The following is an 8810-nucleotide window of genomic DNA, read 5'->3' on the forward strand; positions in this document are numbered from 1 at the left end:
ATCTAGCTCTCGTGGGATCGACACTCTTTTTATCACTATATGCATATTTGACTAGGGTGCACTTGCTCGAATTAATTGTGCATAAAATCACTCATCAAGTTTTTGGCGCCGTTGCCGGGAACTAGTTTATTGCATATCAAAACTGCATAATTTAGCCTTAGATTGAACATCTTTTTCCTTTCTTTTAGGATTTGCAATTTTAATTTAATTTTATTATTTATTATTTTTTTTGAAATTTTATTTTTAATTTTTAGTATTTTTTTTTTCTTTGTAGGTTTCAATGGTGCATGACACGTGCTAGTGGTGGAGAATTAATACCCCTTGATCAAGAAATTGAAAAAACTCTAAAAAAGCAAAAGAATGAGAAAAAGAGCAAGATGGAGCAAGAACAACAGACTCAAAATAATCCAAGGACATTGAGCTCATATGCTACACCTACTCTGGATGGCACTACCTCAAGCATTAGGAGGCCCAATGTGCAAGAAAACAACTTTGAGATCAAGCCTGCAATTATTCAAATGATCCAGATGAGTGTACAATTTTCTGGCCCTAATGATGATCCTAACTCTCATATTGCTAATTTTCTTTAAATATGTGATACATTTAGGCATAATGGAGTTAGTGAGGATGCAGTTTGACTTAGGTTGTTTCCCTTTTCCTTGAAAGATAGAGTAAAAGAATGGCTTAATTCTCTTCCTGCAGGTTCTATTACTACATGGAATGATTTAGCACAAAAGTTTTTATCTAAATATTTTCCACCTTCTAAAACGGCTAAATTAAGGAATGACATAACAACTTTTTCAAAATTTGGTAATGAATCCTTATATGAGTCGTGGGAGAGATTTAAAGAAATGCTTAGGAAATGTCTTCACCATGGTCTACCTGTTTGGATGCAAGTGCAAACTTTTTATAGTGGCATTAATCAATCTTCTCGTTCGATATTAGATGCAACTGCAGGTGGTACCCTTATGAGGAAAACTCACGAGGAAGCATATGAACTTTTGGAGGAGATGGCAGCCAATAGTTATCAATGGGACAATGAGAGAGCAAATAAAAAAGGAGTTGGAATTTATAATGTTGATTCTATCACTGCTTTATCTGTTCAAATTGCTGAATTAAAAAAGAATTTGGGTAATTTAGGGGTTTCAACTATGAATGCTTCTTCTTCTACTTCTCATTTTCTTTCTTGCGAGCTTTGTTGGCGAAAGGGACATGCGAGTGTAGATTGTCAAGTAGGAAACCCTTTTTCTTCTAGTTCTTCTGAACAAGCTAATTTTATTTCTTATGGTGGCAACAGGTCAAATTTTAATCCCTATTCCAACACTTACAATCCAGGATGGAGGAGCCATCCTAATCTTTCTTGGAGTAATAATCAACAAAGAGTGCCCCCCGGCTTTCAACAACAACAACATCAAATTCCACAGGAGAAGAAGTCAAATTTGGAAGATATGATAGCAAAGTTTATCAATAGTACAGAGGCAAGAATGTAGAGCTTAGAAACTCAAATTGGACAACTTGCCCAAGCAATTTCAGAAAGACCACAAGGAGGCTTGCCTAGCAATATTGAGAAGAATCCAAGGGAACATGTAAAAGCCATCACTTTGCGAAGTGGAAAAGAATTGGAAAGTAAAGAAAAACATGAAGAACATTCAAAAGAGGAAGAAAGCCGAGAGCTTAAAGCTAAAGAAGAGGATCGTGAGTTATCAACGGAGAAAAAGGCAAGTTCTTCTTCACTTAATTTAAAATCTTACAAACTGCCTCTTCCTTTTCCTAAAAGTTTTTTTAAGGCTAACTTGGATAAACAATTTGCTAAATTTTTAGAGGTGTTTAAAAAGTTGCATATTAACATCCCTCTCCTTGATACTATATCACAGATGCCAAGTTATGCCAAATTTTTGAAAAACATAATTGTAAACAAAAGGAAGTTTGAGGAATTTGAGATGGTGAAACTTAATGAAGAATGTTCTGCAATTCTAAAAAATAAATTGCCTCCAAAACTTAAGGATCCATGGAGCTTTTGTATTACTTGCACTATTGGTGGAATTAATTTTGATAAGGTTTTATGTGACCTCGGTGTAAGTATTAATTTGATGCCCTTTTATGTTTTCAGGAAACTTGGATTAAAAGAACCAACACCCACCACTGTTTCTCTTCAGTTGGCTGATAGAAGTATCAAATATCCAAGGGGAGTAGTGGATGATGTTTTGGTAAAAGTAGATAAATTTATTTTTCCTCTTCACTTTATTGTTCTAGACATGGAAGAAGATCATGATATGCCCCTAATTTTAGGGAGACCTTTTCTCGCTACCGGGAGAGCTTTAATTGATGTCCAACAAGGAAAACTTAGCCTTAGAAATAATGATGAAGAAGTTGTGTTTGATGTGATTAAGGCTATGAAACATTCAAATGGAAATGAAAATGAAGTCTTAAGGATAGATTGCATTGAAATTTGGTGGATAGGAAATTTCATGCATTAAGGTTAGATGACCCCATAGAAAATTGCATTGCTAACTCTTTTGATGTGAAGGATCAAATTTTAGATGAACAACACAAGGAGGCTGTGGGCTATTTGGGAGAAAAGTAAAAATTCAATCCATCCAAAAGACACAAATTGCTACCTTTGGATGTTTCCTCTTCCTCTTCTTCGAAAGCCAGACCGTCAATTGAGAAGCCTCCTATTCTTGAACTTAAACCTCTTCCTTCTCATTTAAAATATGTTTATCTGGGGGATTCATCTAGCTTACCTGTGGTTATTTCTTCTTCTTTGATAGGTCTTGAGGAAGAAAAGTTGATGAGGGTGCTTATGGAGCACAAAAAGGCATTTGGATGGAGCATTGTTGATATTCATGGAATAAGTCCATCAATTTGCATGCACAAAATCTTGATGGAAGAAGGATTCAAGCCTATGGTGCAATCCCAAAGAAGGTTAAATCCTAATATGCAAGAGGTAGTAAAGAAAGAGGTGATAAAATGGCTTGATTCAGGTATTATCTTTCCTATCTCTGATTCTTCTTGGGTAAGTCCTGTGCAAGTTGTGCCTAAAAAGGGTGGTATTACTGTGGTGAAAAATGAAAATAATAAATTAATTCCCACAAGAACAGTAACGAGATGGAGGGTGTGTATTGATTATAGGAAATTAAATGATGTTACTAGAAAAGATCACTTTCCCCTCCTATTTATTGATCAAATGATTGAAAAACTTGGGGGTCAAGAATTTTATTGTTTTCTTGATGGTTATTTTGGTTATCACCAAATTCCTATTGCTCCTGAAGACCAAGAGAAAACTACTTTTACATGCCCATATGGAACATTTGCATTTAGGAGAATGCCTTTTGGTTTGTGTAATGCTCCTGCAACATTTCAAAGGTGCATGATCTCTCTCTTTTCAGACTTCATTGATGATTTTATGGAAATTTTTATGGATGATTTCTCTATTTTTGGATCTTCATTTGATGCATGCTTGCATAATTTGTAAGGTGCTCAAAAGATGTGAGGAATCTAACCTTGTTCTTAATTGGGAAAAGTGTCACTTTATGGTTAAAGAAGGGATTGTTTTGGGCCACAAAGTGTCATCTAAAGGCATTGAAGTGGATCGAGCTAAAATTGAATTAATTGAAAAACTTCCTCTTCCTAAATCCATAAAAGAAGTTAGAGGTTTTTTGGGATATGCAGGTTTTTACAGGAGATTTATTAAGGACTTCTCTAAAATTGCCAATCCTTTAACTAATCTTCTAGTAAAAGATGCACCTTTTCAAATCACTGATGATTGTATACATGCATTTAATTGTTTGAAAGAGAAATTGATCCAAGCTTTTATAGTTTTAGCCCCCATGTGGAATTTTCCTTTTGAGATTATGTGTGATGCAAGTGATGATACTTTAGGTGCAGTTTTAGGACAAAGAATAGACAAGAAATTTCATACCATTTATTATGCAAGTAGAACTATGAATGATGCACAAAAAAATTATTCAACAATTGAAAAGGAACTACTTGCTGTAATGTTTGCTATTGAAAAATTTAGACCTTATTCGATATTGTCTAAAGTAATTGTCTATACTAATCATTCTGCATTAAAGTATTTACTTGCTAAAAAAGATGCTAAACATAGGTTGCTAAGATGGATTTTATTACTACAAGAATTTGACCTAGAAATTAAGGATAAAAAAGGCATTGAAAACTTGGTGGCTGATCACTTGTCAAGATTAGATGGGGAGCATGTGGAAAGCATGGCTAAACAATCTTTGCATGATGAATTCCCTGATGAAAAATTATGCTTTGTGCGAGATAATGATGAACCTTGGTATGCTGATTTTGCTAATTTTCTTGTAGGTAATGAGTTGCCCTGACATATCATTTCATCAAAAGAAGTTTTTATTAGATTTAAGGTACTATCTTTGGGAGGAATCATACCTATACAAGATTTGTGGAGATGGCATGGTGAGGAGATGCGTACCACAGGGGGAAATGCACAACATACTCAGTTTTTGTCATGACAAAGAAGTGGGTGGACATCATGGACCTTCTAAGACCGCGACTAAGGTTTTACAAACTGGCTTTTATTGGCCTACTGTTATATGCATTTCCCGTATCACCCCGCATGGGCCAGACTCGGTCCGATAGACCGGCCCAATCACCCAAGGCCAAGAAGGCCCGGACGACCTCGTCAAGGAAAGTCCAGCCTCCACCAAAGATCCGGAACTCGTAAAGCGAGCATATGGCGAGCTCCCGATAATCCCCCAACGAGCTCCAAGCAATCGACTAACGAGCTCCTGAAATATCCTCCAGATCGCTGGCCCATCCAGGTCGCTGGCCTAAAACCGCCAGCTCGCATGAGTGGCAAAGCTGTTGAGAAGTCAGAGGTAGGGTCCGATCACTTTATCTGTAACAGCCCATGCCCCTCGTAATGAGGATCCCACTCCCGGTCTTGTGAAGGCGATAAGAACTGTTTGTCCCCCATTATACAATCACTGTATTTTTATATATTATCTAAATTGTAAAAGCCCCTCAGTATAAATGAGAGTCAAAGAGATCATGAGGGGCAAGGACGGAAAGAATAATCAGATACCGCCACTCTAAGAGAATAATCAGACGGCGGTCTTGGACTAGGCATCGTTCTGGCCGAACCACGTAAAAGAGTCTGGTGTACACGCTTGGAATTTTGGGGGGGGGGGGTTTCCTTCCTTCTCGGTATTTTTGGATTGATTCACCGCGGTCCAAAACGAATCACGGTCGGCCGAAATTGAACGTCGACATTTTGGCGCTAGAGGAAGGGGCCGCTCTGATCAATAGCCATGGCTAGAGGAAGGAATACTCGAAGTTCCGAGGCGGCGGTCGACCCACCTGAAAATCACCATGACCGACCACGAGACTTACCACCAAATGGAGGACCCGTTGCCCCGACAGCCGATGCTCCTTTGCTGCCGCCGGCCGGAGACGCTCCCGGCATACCACCACGGGTCCCTGTCCAGCCTACTGTCCAAATCACTGGGACAGGGACGATTCGGGACTGGCAACAGCGCCAGGAAGCATTGGAGAATACGGTAATGCAACTCGCTGACGCGGTCAGAATTCTGGCCCAAGCTCAAGCACAGGCTGTCCACGACCCACCGACGTCGCCTCGCAGGGTCCGCCAACCGCGGGAGGAGAGACACCCACCCGCGGAAGAGGATATCGGGGATAACTATCCGTCCCCAATTCACCGCTCCCCAGTCCAAGAAAGAAGCAGGCGATCGCAAGCCCAGCAATCAGTAGGACCGGACTCAACTGTGGAAGAGCTGTATCAAATGGTGCGACAGCTGGAAGAACGACAAGGAGTCCACAGCCAGAATAATGGCCGTGGGGATAGGATGTCGTTCACCAGAGAGATTGAGCTCGAACCCCTGCCTCGGAGGTTTAAGGTCCCGAGCATGCCACAATATAATGGGGACAGCGACCCCTATGATTACCTGGATGCGTACAACGTGCAAATGGATCTACAGACAACCAGCTCGCTGGCTAAATGTCGCTCCTTCCCAGCAATCTTAGGAGACATCCCCCGAGCTTGGTTCAGGAGCCTTCCGCCTCGTAGCATCAACAGCTGGGAAGAGTGCCAACAGAGGTTCCTTAACCAATACAGGGCTCTAAGGAGGCAACTCGCGCCACCTTGCCACCTCGCCACCTCGCCACCGTATTCTAGAAAGCAAATGAGCCACTGAGGGATTACATCGCCAAGTTTAGGCGTGAGGTGAGCAACGTCGAGGATCCCTCGGATGAAAGTATCCTAACGGCGATCTCCGCCGGCCTCCGAAAAGACGGAAAGCTCTACGAGAGCATCTACCGAACCCCGGTCAAAGACCTGGGGGAATTCTATGAACGAGCTTCCAAGGAAATCCGATGGGAAGACGCCTTCGGGACGAAGAAACCCGTCGGGTCGAGAGAAGAAGCTAGGGGCCCCAACCAGAATAAGAGAAGGCACAACGGAGACGCCGGAAGAGAAGCTCGGGGGGAGCACTCGAGCAATGAAGTGTTCAAGCGAGCTCGGAAGGCAGAGGGAGATGAGCGACCTCGTAGATCACAGCGCTTTGATAGCTACTGTGCCCTGTCAGACCCCCAAGAAAGGATCTTCACCATCAAAAGGAACAAAGAGGAATTCGGGAAGCCCAACCCGTTAAGAACCCCAAACAAATTCCGAAACAAAGAAAAATTTTGCGCATACCACAACGAGGCGGGTCACAACACCTCGGAGTGCTGGGCCCTAAGGGACGCCATCGAAGATCTGATAAGAAGAGGTCGCTTAAAAGATTACGTGGTGCGGCCGACTAATCAACCAAGCCAGCCGCCGGTACAGCGGCAGCCCCCCCACCGATGATGACCAATCACCTGCTATACGAACCATCTACACGATCCATGGCAGGCCCCACCTCGCTGGATCCTCTCACAAATCCCGCGACAAATACATACGAGAGGCCAACCATGTCTTGCTAGCAAGATCGGGCGAACAGCCGGTTCCCGCGAAGCGGCCTAGGGGTAACCCAATCCCAGAGAAGATGTTTTTCTCGGAAGAAGACGCCAGAGACGTCCATTGGCCTCACAACGACGCACTCGTTATACGAGCCCAGGTCGGCAACTCCGAAGTGCGAAGGATAATGGTGGACACGGGCAGCTCGGTAAATGTAATGTACAGAGCATGCTTCGATCAGATGGGTTTGGGATCGAAACAGTTGAGCTCGTCCCCAGAGCCACTCTATGGGTTCACGGGGGACGCAGTGATTCCCGTCGGTCAGATCAGCCTTCCCCTCACCATTGGGGATGCAAACCGCCAGGCCACTACTTTGGCAGAATTCCTAATAATTGACTGCCCCTCAGCATACAACGTCGTACTCGGAAGGCTGGCGATGAACGACCTGGATCTAGTCACTTCAACCAGGTCGCTTACGGTGAAATTCCTGACCCCCAACGGTGTAGGGTGTGTACGAGGCGAGCAGCACCTCGCAAGACGTTGCTATGAGGATGCCCTGAAAATGGGAGCAAAGGGAAAGAAGGTAAATATCATCGCAAAGGTCGGCCCGCGATCAACTGGCCAATGGGAGGACCTGGATCCACGCGAGGTCGACTGCGAAAAACCCACCGGTCCCATGGAAGAGCTCGAAGATATCTCAGTCGGCGAGGCAGACGAGGAAAGGCACCTCAAGCTAGGCAAGAGTCTAGCCCCCGAGGTAAAATCCCAACTTACAGATTTCCTTAAAGCTAACCTTGATGTATTCGCATGGAACCACGAAGATATGGTGGGAATCGCCCCAGAAGTCATGTCACACAGGCTCAACGTAGATCCAAGCTATAGGCCAGTGTGCCGGAAGAGGAGGCCAATGACTCCGGAGCGTTATGCCGCTCTTAAAGAAGAAGTGGACAAACTCTTGGCAAATAATTTCATCAAGGAAGCCCACTATCCGGTCTGGGTGGCCAACTCGGTCCTAGTAAAAAAGAAAAACGGGAAGTGGAGGACCTGCATCGACTTCACCGACCTGAACAAGGCCTGTCCTAAAGACAGCTTTCCTCTCCCCAAAATCGATCAGCTCGTGGATGCAACGGCTGGTCACCGCCTCCTCAGTTTCATGGATGCCTATTCAGGCTACAACCAGATCCCCATGAACCCCACGGACCAAGAGCACACCTCGTTCATAACCGACCGGAGGCTCTATTGTTACAAGGTCATGCCCTTTGGATTGAAGAATGCTGGCGCGACCTACCAGAGGCTGGTCAATACGATGTTCGAAACACTGATCGGAAAAACCATGGAAGTATACGTTGACGACATGCTGGTAAAATCCGAGCAAGTGACGGACCACTTTTCCGATCTAAGAGAAACGTTTGGAGTCCTCAGGAGATATCAGATGAAGCTCAACCCGCTCAAGTGCGCCTTCGGTGTAGCCTCTAGAAAATTTCTTGGGCTTATGGTAAACAACAGAGGCATTGAAGCCAACCCAGACAAAATTAAGGCTCTGCTCGACATGAGGTCGCCCATAAGAAAGAAGGAGGTGCAAAGCCTCAATGGTCAGGTCGCGGCTCTGAGCCGTTTCATTTCAAAGGCAACTGACAAGTGTGCCCCGTTCTTCGAGCTTCTAAAAAAGGAGAAAGACTTCAGATGGACAGAAGAATGCGAGTTCGCATTCCAATAACTAAAGGAGTACATGGGACGGGCCCCATTGCTCGCCAAACCTAAGGAGGGAGAGAGGTTGACCTTGTACTTAGGAGTATCCCAACAGGCTCTCAGCGCGGCCCTCGTTCGGGGGGAAGAAGGGGTGCAGCACCCCATTTATTACGTCTCCAAAAGC

The 8810-nt window shown here is 43.8% G+C and overlaps 1 non-coding gene across 1 annotated transcript; it reads right to left on the bottom strand.

Annotated features, from left to right (window-relative positions):
* Nucleotides 1-773: 773 nt before the first annotated feature.
* LOC127787755 (small nucleolar RNA R71) lies at nt 774-880 on the bottom strand. The gene has a single exon (XR_008020220.1). It is a non-coding gene; the product is annotated as a small nucleolar RNA R71 (small nucleolar RNA).
* Nucleotides 881-8810: the final 7930 nt, after the last annotated feature.

Source organism: Diospyros lotus, chromosome 12, assembly GCF_014633365.1.
Source record: "Diospyros lotus cultivar Yz01 chromosome 12, ASM1463336v1, whole genome shotgun sequence".
Classification (NCBI taxonomy): domain Eukaryota; kingdom Viridiplantae; phylum Streptophyta; class Magnoliopsida; order Ericales; family Ebenaceae; genus Diospyros; species Diospyros lotus.